The following is a 13,017-nucleotide window of genomic DNA, read 5'->3' as shown; positions in this document are numbered from 1 at the left end:
GTATTGTACTACAAGTCTTTCCCTCATACCAGAGAGTTTGGGTCTTTTCCCTGGAACTGTGACACATGTAGCGAGTGCAGTTGGGTCTGACCAAATAGCGGCAGATCAGAGGAGCATATACAGATTTAAAATGTGTAGATGCAATAGTGTTGTTGATTGTGGCTTCGTATTAGTTAGATGCAACATCTGTCAATTGAGGATGTCTAGCAGAAGTGTTGTCAATAGGTTTAGTTCACCTTTAGAGCTTTATATAAGTTTTGCTTTATGAAAAAGAATTAAGGGTAGTGAGTGACCTTAGCTGAGTGTTTGCCAGGTGCTTAAACATATATTATTTGAAATGACTGTAGGGTCCTAATTTAGTCCCTGTATGTATTTGAGGATAAGTGTGCCATCTCTGGTACAGGTAATATTTATCAAACAAAGGGAGGGAAATAATGTAATTTTCTTCCATGGAGACTTTTAGAAGCAATTATTTAAATCATTTTGCCCTGTGAATTTGATATTCTGAAATGCATTTTCTTTGCTTTAGAACAATCGAGAAAGTCCCTTTGAAGCTTTCAAGAATGTTTGCTTACCCTCATCTTGTTTATCTATGTTAGTTATTTAGTTAAGGTAATGCATTTGTTTCAGACTGACTTTGCAGTGTCTTCTAACTTGTTTTTATGTTTATTTGTACTTGAGAATTTGTATACCTTTTTTACACCATAGAGGTAAAAACAAAACACCTATTTTTCCAGTCACGTCTATCCCAGTGCAAGACAAGGTGATTGCTTTTTTAAGGACAGTGGCCTGCTTTTAGATAACAAAGGGAACATTTTCAACTGAGATAGAGTAGTTCCTAAATTTAGACAAATCCTAATAAATTAATTATTTTTTTTATGTTGGTGTGAGAGTGCTGATGAAAATTATGATGCCCTGATAGGTGACTACAGGTCTCTAATCTTTTCTGACCTTGTCCTAAGGCTGAGAATGGGAGGGTCTATCCTGCGCAAATCTCTGGTGTTACTGGTCTTATGTGCATGTTCAGATTGCTTGCAGCCCTTTCAAGCCCTGATCCTTGGTGCTATAAGCAGGAGTTTGTTTAGTATTCATTGCTAGGTGATTGCAATTGATACTGTAAATGAACTGCACACCATGCTCCTGATTGGTATTTTTACATATTGACTTTGGCTGTAACTTATTTATAACTCACTCTGTCTGTTCCCTTTGGCTGCTTACTACCTGCATCTGTTTTCTGATTTTGCCTATCCTTGATACTTGCTAAACTAGCGCACCTTGCTTTTGGAATTAGATCTTGAACACAAGCTTGCCTTATATCTGTTTACCAATATCCTACCCACACCTGTATGATTTGTGTAACCTAACTATGAGTTTTCCTCTACCTTGCTCACATGTGCATTAAACACTATACAGTCTGACTTCAAGTTAATATCCTTTATAATAATCCATTATTTGGGTAAATTAGTTGTTCAGTCGACATCAGTTCTATACACTTACAATTACTGTACATTCAAAGTTGCTCCGTTCGTGTTACCATTTATGCTACACCTCTGGTTGTTCCTGCCCGCTGCCACATTTCATCCAGCCTCTGCCTTCCAATGCTCCATTATATTGTGGCAGTTGGTGGTAAATATGAATCACCTTTGTAAAGGACTCCACGTTCTACTCCTCTTGAAAAAACAAAACAAAACATGGGCCTTGTGATAGTTACAGTATTTTACCACAGACTGTAATTTTTTATATACAGTCATGTCTTTGTCTTACCATTATGTAACAATTCAAGAATCTATATATAATATTTCTCTTACGTTCTAGAGGATGCTGGGGACTCCGTAAGGACCATGGGGAATAGACGGGCTCCACAGGAGACATGGGCACTAAAAAGAACTTTAGGTATGGGTGTGCACTGGCTCCTCCCTCTATGCCCCTCCTCCAGACCTCAGTTTAATACTGTGCCCAGAGGAGACTGGGTGCACTACAGGGAGCTCTCCTGAGCTTCCTGAAAAGAAAGTATTTTGTTAGGTTTTTTATTTTCAGGGAGTCCTGCTGGCAACAGGCTCCCTGCATCGTGGGACTGAGGAGAGAGAAGCAGACCTACTTAAGTGATAGGCTCTGCTTCTTAGGCTACTGGACACCATTAGCTCCAGAGGGAGTCAGAACGCAGGTCTTCCCTAGCGGTTCGTCCCGGAGCCGCGCCGCCGTCCTCCTCGCAGAGCCGGAAGATAGAAGCCGGGTGAGTATAGGAAGGCAGAAGACTTCACAGGCGGCAGAAGACTTCAGAGCTTCGGAGAGGTAACGCGCAGCGGTAGCGCTGCGCGCCATTGCTCCCACAACACACACAGCGCACACTGTGGGGTGCAGGGCACGGGGGGTGGTGGGTGCCCTGGGCTGCAATGTAGACTTCAGCACTGGCTTTTAGGAAAATAATTAATCAGTTTGATATTATTTTAGAACCCCCGCCAGTTTAAAGAGAGAGCGGGACCGAAGCCCGCCACTGAGGGGGCTTCTCCTTCAGCACTCACCAGCGCCATTTTCTCCACAAGCACACGCTGAGAAGCTGGCTCCCCGGACTCTCCCCTGCTGATCACCGGTGACAGAGGGTTTTAAAGAAGGTGGGGGGGGGGGGGCACATAATTGGGCGCAGTAAATAGCGCTGTATCTGGGTAATATTTTTCTTTTTCCTAAGATTATTGGCGCTGGGTGTGTGCTGGCATACTCTTTCTCTGTCTCTTCAAAGGGCCTTGTGGGGGAACTGTCTCCAGATAGAGCTTTCCCTGAGTGTGTGGTGTGTCAGTACGTGCGTGTCGGCATGTCTGAAGCGGAAGACTCTCCTAGGGAGGAGGTGGAGAGCATGAGTGTGGTGTCGCCGTCGGCAACGCCGACACATGACTGGATGGATATGTGGAATATTTTAAATGCAAATGTGAATTTATTGCACAAACGTTTGGACAAAGCAGAGTCCAGAGACAACACAGAGGGTCATACCCTGCCTTTCCCTATGTCACAGGGACCTTCTGGGTCTCAAAAGCACTCGCTTTTTCAGATAGTTGACACAGATACCGACTCAGAGTCTGACTCTAGTGTCGATTATGATGATGCGAGGTTGCAGCCAAAATTGGCAAAGAGTATTCATTATATGATTATTGCTATAAAGGATGTGCTGCATATTATAGATGACCCCGCGGTGCCTAATCCTAAGATCCACATGTTTAAAGAAAAGAAGCCTGAGGTTACTTTTCCACCTTCTTTTGAATGAAATGAGTTATTTGAAAGTGCTTGGGAAACTCCAGATAAGAAGCTGCAGATTCCCAAAAGGATTCTTATGGCGTATCCTTTCCCTATCAAGGACAGGATACGGTGGGAATCCTCCCCAAGGGTGGACAAGGCGTTGACGCGCCTTTCCAAAAAGGTGGCGCTGCCGTCTCAGGATACAGCGGCCCTCAGAGATCCTGTGGACCGCAAGCAGGAAACTACCTTGAAGTAATTTTTACACACATACCGGTACGTTACTCAGACCGGCAATAGCGTCGGCTTGGGTTTGTAGCGCTGTACTAGCGTGGACCGATACCTTATCTGCTGATATGAATACGATGGATAAGGTCCTTTATATGAGAGAGGCTCAAAGGGATATATGCATACTGGGGTCCAGAGCAAATGCTATGGTGATTTCTGCCAGGCGAGCACTGTGGACCCGACAGTGGTCGGGTGATGCCGACTCAAAACGGCATATGGAGGTTTTGCCGTACAAGGGTGAGGAGTTGTTTGGGGAAGGTCTCGCGGACCTAGTTTCCACAGCTACTGCAGGTAAATCATCTTTTTTACCTTATGTTTCCTCACAGCCTAAGAAAGCGCCACATTATCAGATGCAGTCCTTTCTGCCGCATAAATCCAAGAGAGCTCGGGGATCTTCTTTTCTTGCCAGAGGTAAGGGCAATGGGAAAAAGCTGCCAACTACAGCCAGTTCCCAGGAACAAAAGTCCTCCACGGCCTCTACTAAATCCACCGCATGACGCTGGGGCTCCGCGGGTGGGGTCCGCTCCGGTGGGGGCACGTCTTCGTCTTTTCAGCCAGGTCTGGATTCATTCTCAGGTGGACCCCTGGGCAATAGACATTGTTTCCCGGGGGTACCAGCTGGAATTCGAAGAGGTGCCCCCTCGCCGGTTTTTCAAATCGGCACTGCCGACTTCTTCCCCAGAGAGGGAGGTAGTTTTGGCAGCAATTCAAAAATTGTGTCTCCAACAAGTGGTGGTCAAGGTTCCCCTGCTGCAGCAGGGGATGGGCTATTACTCAACCCTGTTTGTGGTCCCGAAACCGGACGGTTCGGTCAGACCCATTCTAAATTTAAAATCCTTAAACCTATACTTAAAGAGGTTCAAGTTCAAGATGGAGTCGCTCAGGGCGGTCATTGCAAGTCTGGAAGAGGGAGATTATATGGTGTCTCTAGACATAAAGGATGCATACCTTCATGTCCCCATTTATCAACCTCATCAGGCGTTCCTTAGATTTGTGGTGGAGGATTGTCACTACCAATTTCAGACGTTGCAGTTTGGGCTGTCCACGGCCCCGATAATTTTTACCAAATTAATGGCGGAGATGATGGTGCTCCTGCGCAAGCAGGGGGTCACAATTATCCCATACTTGGACGATCTCCTGATAAAAGCGAGATCGAGAGAACAGTTGCTGGTCAAAGTATCACTTTCCCTGAGGGTGTTACAACAACACGGTTGGATTCTAAACCTGCCAAAGTCACAGTTAGTTCCAACAACCAGATTGCCTTTCTTAGGCATGATTCTGGACACGGAACAAAAGAGGGTCTTTCTCCCAACAGAAAAGGCCCAGGAACTGCAGGACTTGGTCAGGGACCTGTTGAAGCCAGACAGGGTGTCGGTACATCACTGCATGCGAGTGCTGGGAAAAATGGTGGCGTCTTACAAGGCCATTCCATTCGGCAGGTTCCATGCCAGAACCTTTCAGTGGGACCTTCTGGACAAGTGGTCCGGCTCACATCTACAGATTCATCAGATGATCCGCCTGTCCCCCAGGACCAGGGTATCTCTCCTGTGGTGGCTGCAGAGTGCTCACCTTCTAGAGGGTCGCAGGTTCGGAATCCAGGACTGGGTTCTGGTGACCACGGACGCGAGTCTCCGAGAATGGGGAGCAGTCACACAGGGAAGAAACTTCCAGGGTCTGTGGTCAAGCCAGGAGGCTTGTCTACACATAAACATTCTGGAATTAAGGGCCATATACAACTGCCTTCGTCAGGCGCAGACCTTACTTCAGGGTCTACCGGTTCTGATTCAGTCAGACAACGTCACAGCAGTGGCTCATGTAAACCGCCAAGGCGGCACAAGGAGCAGAGTGGCAATGGCAGAAGCCTTCAAGATTCTTCGATGAGCGGAGAGTCATGTAAGCGCTCTGACAGCAGTCTTCATTCCGGGAGTAGACAACTGGGAAGCAGACTTCCTCAGCAGACACGATCTGCATCCAGGAGAGTGGGGACTTCATCAGGAAGTCTTCGCAGAGATTGCAAGTCAGTGGGGTCTGCCTCAAATAGACATGATGGCTTCACGCCTCAACAAGAAACTTCCGAGATATTGCGCCAGGTCAAGGGACCCTCAGGCGATTTGCAGTGGACGCACTGGTGACACCATGGGTGTTTCAGTCGGTCTATGTGTTCTCTCCTCTATCTCTCATCTCAAAGATACTGAGAATCATAAGACGAAGAGGGGTTCAGGCGATTCTCATCGTTCCAGATTGGCCTCGAAGGGCCTGGTATCCGGATCTACAGGAAATGCTCTCAGAAGATCTGTGGCCTCTTCCTCTCAGGGAAGACCTGTTACAACAAGGGCCCTGTCTGTTCCAGGACTTACCGCGACTGCGTTTGACGGCATGGTGGTTGAATGCAGAATCCTAGCGGAGAAGGGCATTCCGGAGGAGGTCATTCCTACTCTGATAAAGGCTGGGAAGGAGGTGACATTGAAACATTATCACCGTATCTGGAGGAAGTATGTGTCTTGGTGCGAAGCCAAGACTGCTCCTCCGGAAGAGTTCCATCTGGGCCGTTTTCTCCACTTCCTGCACACTGGAGTGAATTTGGGCCTAAAGTTAGGCTCCATTAAGGTTCAGATTTCGGCCCTATCCATTTTCTTTCAAAAGGAATTGGCTTCTCTTCCAGAAGTCCAGACTTTCGTGAAGGGGGTGCTGCATATCCAGCCTCCTTTTGTGCCTCCAGTGGCACCATGGGACCTTAACGTGGTGTTACGGTTCCTTAAGTCTCACTGGTTTGAACCGCTTCAAACAGTTGAATTGAAGTATCTTACTTGGAAAGTGGTCATGTTATTGGCCTTGGCTTCGGCATGGAGAGTGTCAGAGTTGGCGGCTTTGTCTCACAAAAGCCCTTATCTGATTTTCCATGTGGATAGAGCTGAGTTGCGGACTCGTCCCCAATTTTTGCCTGAGGTGGTTTCTTCTTTTCATATGAACCAACCTATTGTGGTGCCTGTGGCTACAAGGGACGTGGAGGATTCCGAGTCCCTAGATGTGGTCAGGGCATTGAAAATTTATGTGGCCAGAACGGCTCGGGTTAGGAAAACAGAGGCTCTGTTTATCCTGTATGCAGCCAACAAGGTTGGTGCTCCTGCGTCTAAACAGACTATTGCTCGCTGGATCTGTAACACGATTCAGCAGGCTCATTCTACGGCTGGATTGCCGTTACCGAATTCGGTTAAGGCCCATTCCACTAGGAAGGTGGGTTCTTCTTGGGCGGCTGCCCGGGGCGTCTCGGCATTACAACTTTGCCGAGCCGCGACTTAGTCGGGTTCAAACAATTTTGCAAAATTCTACAAGTTTGATACCCTGGCCGATGAGGACCTAATGTTTGCTCATTCGGTGCTGCAGAGTCGTCCGCACTCTCCCGCCCGTTTTGGAGCTTTGGTATAATCCCCATGGTCCTTACGGAGTCCCCAGCATTCTCTAGGACGTAAGAGAAAATAAGATTTTAAACCTACCGGTAAATCTTTTTCTCGTAGTCCGTAGAGGATGCTGGGCGCCCGTCCCCGTGCGGACAACATCCTGCAGAACTTGTATATAGTTGTTGCTTACATGAGGGTTATGTTTCAGTTGAATCAGTTTTGGACTGATACTGGTTTTGTTTCATACTGTTGACTGGTTCGTATATCCCATGTTATACGGTGTGAATGGTGTGGCTGGTATGAATCTTGCCCTTGGATTTACAAAATCCTTTCCTCGTACTGTCCGTCTCCTCTGGGCACAGTTTCTCTAACTGAGGTCTGGTGGAGGGGCATAGAGGGAGGAGCCAGTGCACACCCATACCTAAAGTTCTTTTTAGTGCCCATGTCTCCTGTGGAGCCCGTCTATTCCCCATGGTCCTTACGGAGTCCCCAGCATCCTCTACGGACTAGGAGAAAAAGATTTACAGGTAGGTTTAAAATCTTATTTTTTTATTTATCTTTTGTTTTAAGTGGGGGGAAATGGACTGGAATCGGTTTACTGTTAGTAGTCCCAGTAAAATCTATATCAGGACTCTCAGGAGTTTTAAGGTGCATATACACGATCCTTACTATGCCCGATTTTGACTATGCAATTTCCCTTGAACTCCCGCAGAGCCCAGAAGCACTGATTTTGACTATCTGTACTTTGGATTTTGACTAAGTACCAATTTTGACTTATCGTACTAGATAGTACACTGGTTGGTCAAGACTGACTGGCCTGCACAGTCTATCTAGCCTTGCGATACCGACCCCGCAGAACCGGTCATCAGGATCGAATCGGTATCGCAAGCTGCCCAACACCTTGCTATTTCCGCTAACTTTCCTTGTGATTTTGACTATATAGTCAAAAGCGAAAGAATCTATCTCACCGTGTGGGGTGTGGTATGCTTGACCGGCGGTCAGCATACCGATGCCGGGATATCAGCAGTGGAATCCCGGCGGGGAGGGGGGGCACGAGTGCAGCAATCCTCATGCGTTCTCGCTGCACTCGCTAGACTGCGGGCTCAGTGACGACCTGCGGCCGCCACGGGTTCTATTCCCACTCTATGGGTATGGTGTACTCCCACGGGTGGGAATAGTCCCTGTTGGTCGGCATGCCGACCGTCGGGATTGTGAGGCTTTGGGATGCAGGGGGAGGTTATGTGACAGTTGGTCTCCTGACCGCTGGTCAAATGAATACATTCCACCGTGTGTACACACCTAAAGCATGGTATGATCTACAAAATTTATCCATATTTCTCTTACGTTCTTGGGTCCACTAGGAGCCATGGGCACTTTAAGAATTTGATGGTGTGCGCTGGCTCCTCCCTCTATGCCCCTCCTACCAGATTCAGTTTAGAAAATGTGCCCAGAGGAGCCGGTCACGTCACTGGAAGCTCCTGAAGAGTTTTCTGCATTTATTTTATGTTTTTATCTGTTTGTTATTTTCAGGCAGGACTGGATGGCACCAGCCTGCCTGCTTCATGGGACTTAGGGGGGGTGGAAGAACTGCCCAACCTCTTGAAGGGTTAATGGTCCCGTTCTCTGCTGACAGGATAGCTCCTGAGAGAACTATTCGCAAGCTCCACAACGGCGAGGGTACACTCCCGCAGCACGCCGCCACCCCTAACAGAGCCAGAAGATAGAAGAGTGGTGAGTACTAAGCCGGTGTCCCGGTTCGTGAGTTGTCGGCCATTATGGCGGCATGAGGATACGGAGACAGACTGTTTCTACATGGGGCGGCTGGGTCTCCAGACTTAGTACACAGTGCAGACGCGCGGCTTCTGAGGCAGCAAACGGAGTCTCAGTACACTATATGTGTACACAGTACCCAGACTGGCATTACAGACTTAAAAGAGGGCTGACTCCATTTTAGGCACAAAATTAGCTCACCAGCGCCATTTTCCCTCTGCAGCTGACACAGACGCTGACTGACAGGGATGCGCAGCTTCTCCGGAAAGGCTCCAGATTACCTCAGCTGTACTAGGGGGTCATAGCAGGAAGGGGGGGGGGGAGCGCTTACTAGTGCACTAAGTCCCCAATCTGGGTACTTAGTCTGCGACTCGGCTAAGCTTGGCATTAGAAGTAAGGGCGCTGTGTGCTGGCTCCATACTAACTCTCTGTGTCTCCCTGGAAGGGCTCTTTGTGGGTTAATTGTGCATTTAACCTGTTCCTGTGTGTGTGTGTGTGTGTGTGTGTGTGTGTGTGTGTGTGTGTGTGTGTGTGTGTGTGTGTGTGTGTGTGTGTGTGTGTGTGTGTGTGTGCTGTCACTGTCACAGTATGTCAGACAAAGAGTGTGTTTCACGTAAGGCACAGTGCTCTTCTTCTCCAGGGGGTTCACGGCAGTGTACTCAGTGCAGTACACCCTCCCAGGCTAGCAGCTTGGCTGGACTCCATTAGGGGAATGATTTCCAATATTTCTACTAATTGTTCCGCAATGAAAAAGAGACGCAATACTTAAGACAATCGATGACTGAGTTTATGAAAAGAGACTCAGTACCCAAACCAGCGTCTCAGTCTCTTGCCATTTGTCCGCAAAAACGTCCTTTTGCCCATATCCTGCAGTCTTACTCTGATGATGAGGGGTCAGACATGGAGTAGGGGGAGGTGGACTCAGAGGTGGGGGAGGCTACGCTGTCACAGGGAATAGAGGCTCTCATAGAAGCTTTCAGAGAAGTTCTGCATATCCCTGATAACAGAGCCGGCCCTAACCAATATGATGCCCTAGGCAAGATTTTGGCTGGTGCCCCCTAGCACAACCGCTGGTTCCACCTCTGACCTTGCACCTCTTTCCCAGCACCATCACCCCTCTTCCATAGCAGTCCTTATTTTGGTGTTTGTACCCCCTATGCTTTAAATAGGAACAGTTCGTACATTTGGCGCACAGCCCAAAAAAGGGTGTGTTTTTGCTGGCAAGGGGCATGGCCACACAATAGTAACCCCAATTCCAAATACGCCACACAGTACTGCAACTTTATTCACATTTGATCATGTGATAGTGTCCATAATTAATATTACATCCCACAGTAGTATCACTTTACCTTAAACGTTACCACTCACAGTAGAGCCCCTTATTCACATTACATCACACTGAATTGCTCCTTATTCACATTACACCACACCCTATTGCTCTTTATTCACATTAGATGACACAGTAGTGCCCTTTCTATACACAACGCCACATAGTAGAGCACCTTACACATAATGCCGCACATTAGTAATGCATTTATACACATAATTCCACACAGTAATGCCCCTTGCACATATGAGACACATTATTAATGTCCTTATAAACATAATGCGCCTTACACATGACAACCTTTATTAATGCCCTTTTACACATAATGTCCCTTACACATATGCCGCACATAAATAATGCCTTTATACACATAATGACACACATAGTGCCCCCTACACATTTGCTGCACATTATTAGTGCCCCTATACACATAATGACACACATACAGTAGTACCCTGTTACACATATGCCGCGCATTATTAATGCCCTTATACACATAATAACACACATAGTGCCCCTTACACATATGTTGCACATTATTAATGCATTTTTACATGACACACATAATGCTCCTTACACATATTCCGAACACTACTGCACAACCAACCCACTCACATGCACACAGCACTCACACTGCCACTAACACTGTGACCTCTGCCTCTGCTTGGATACAGATGTGTCCTTATAAATCTTGCTTCAATGCTAACGTCGGGAACCTTTTTTTAATGAAAATGCATCTTATTTGCATTGCTATGTGGCTAGGATGCACAAGCAGGTTCTGCTGATTAAAATTATATGCAGCATGCCTATATACTGTGTGAGACTGTGGCTGTATCTGCATATGAAATGCTACATACAGAATATAGGCATGCCGCATATCATTTTAATCAGCAGAAGCTGCTGATGCCCCATGGCATATCAAATGCCCTAGGCAATTGCCTAGTTTGCCTATGCCTATGGCCGGCTCTGCCTGATAAGGTGACAGAGGAGACTGAGGAATCTTATTTTAATATAAAAAAAGAAATCCTCAGCCACATTTCCTGTGTCAAAGGAACTAAATACCCTGTTTGAAGAACCGTGGGTTAATCCTGATAGGAAATTTCAAATCCCTAAAAGGTTAATATCATCTTATCCTTTTCCTGCTGAGGATAGAAAAAAATGGGAAAATCGACCGATAGTGGATGCATCAGTATCCAGGCTGTCGCGGACATTTGTATTGCCTGTCCTCGGTGCAGCCTCCCTAAAAGACACGTCTGGTCGTAGAATTGAGACTACACTCAAATCTTTGTATACAGCTGCTGGGGTGGCCCAGACACCCACTATAGCATGTGGGTAGATTACTAAGGCCATCGCCAAATGGTCGGGGGTAACCTACTTGAGGGGTTAAGTACCTTGCCTCAGGGGGAGATTATTTTACTCCTGCAACATATACAGAACTCTGCGAATTTTATGGTAGAGGCCATAAAAGACATACAGTAGTCTTGCTTAATGCATGCACCACTGCTGTGTCAGTGTCAGCACGCAGAGGCTTATGGCAATGCCAGTGGACTTCTGACGCGGACTCCACGAAAGGAGTGGTAGGCCTATCCTTCACAGGAGAGGCCTTATTTGGAGATGAACTAGAAAAATGGATCTCCAAAGCTATTGCGGGTAAGTCCATGTATCTTCCTTCTGCAGCTCCCCAACCATGAAGGCCTACTCAGGACCTAATCTACAGTCCTTTCGGACTGCCAAGTTTAAGGGCAAAACCAGAGGTTCTTCTACAGCCACCAGAGGCGCTAGAGGTAAACCACGCAAACCAGCAACTGCCGGTTCACAGGGACATAGCTCAAGCTCTTCTTCCTCAAAACCTTCAGCATGATGGTGGACCGCGATGCCTGGAAGACTGGCGAGTGGGAGCCTGACTAAAAATTTTCATTCACATCTGGACAGGATCCCTGGGTCATAGATCTTATTTCCCAGGGCTACAAACTGGAGTTTCAGGAGCTCTCACCTCACAGATTCTTTAAATCATGCTTACCAGTTTCACAGGAAGCAAGTTTTACCTTACAGGATGCCTTTCAAAAACTGGTACAGACTCAGGTCATTGTTCCAGTTTCACCTCATCTGCAAAACAAGGGATATTGGGGGTCATTCTGAGTTGATCGCTAGCTGAAAATGTTTGCTGTGCTGCGATTAAGTAAAAATCCGGCACTTCTGTGCATGCGGCGCAGTGCGGACACGCGACGTACTTTCACAACGCCCGATGTATTTTTACACAAGGTCTAGCGAAGCTTTTCAGTCGCAATGGCAGCCGCAGAGTGATTGACATGAAGGGGGCATTTCTGGGTGTCAACTGACCGTTTTCAGGGAGTGCTCGTAAAAACGCAGGCGTGCCAGGAAAAAAGCAGGCGTGGCTGGCCGAACGCAGGGTGTGTTTGTGACGTCGAATCCGGAACTGAATGGTCTGAAGTGATCGCAAGCGCTGAGTAGGTCTGGAGCTACTCTAAAACTGCACAGTTTTTTTTTTGTAGCCACTCTGCGATCCTGTCGTTCGCACTTCTGCTAAGCTAAAGTACACTCCCAGAGGGTGGCAGCTTAGCGTTTGCACGACTGCTAAAAACTGCTAGCGAGCGATCAACTCGGAATGACCCCCATTATTCCAACTTGTTTGTAGTACCAAAACCGGATGGTTCGGTTAGACCAATTTTGAACCTCAAGTTGTTGAACCCGTACTTACGAGTGTTCAAATTTAAGACGGAGTCTCTAAGAGCAGTGATCTCAGGTCTGGAATAGGGGGAATTTCTAGTGTCTCTGGATATCAAGGATGCATACTTTCACATTCCGATCTGGCCGCCTCATCAGGCTTATCTACAGTTTGCACTGCAGGACTGCCACTACCAGTTCCAGGCCCTGCCATTTGGTCTCTCCACGGCACCGAGAGTGTTCACCAAAGTGATGGCAGAGATGATGTTTCTACTCCGCAAACAGGGAGTGAACATAATTCCGTAGCTGGACGATCTTCAGATA

The 13,017-nt window shown here is 47.2% G+C and overlaps 1 protein-coding gene across 14 annotated transcripts in view; it reads left to right on the top strand.

The window, feature by feature from the left end:
* Positions 1-13,017, top strand: part of ERC2 (ELKS/RAB6-interacting/CAST family member 2) — a 2,157,515-nt gene that overhangs the window by 269,440 nt on the left and 1,875,058 nt on the right. The gene's annotated exons all lie outside the window — the stretch shown is intronic.

Source organism: Pseudophryne corroboree, chromosome 9, assembly GCF_028390025.1.
Source record: "Pseudophryne corroboree isolate aPseCor3 chromosome 9, aPseCor3.hap2, whole genome shotgun sequence".
Classification (NCBI taxonomy): domain Eukaryota; kingdom Metazoa; phylum Chordata; class Amphibia; order Anura; family Myobatrachidae; genus Pseudophryne; species Pseudophryne corroboree.
This window is presented reverse-complemented; position numbering and strand designations above follow the sequence as displayed.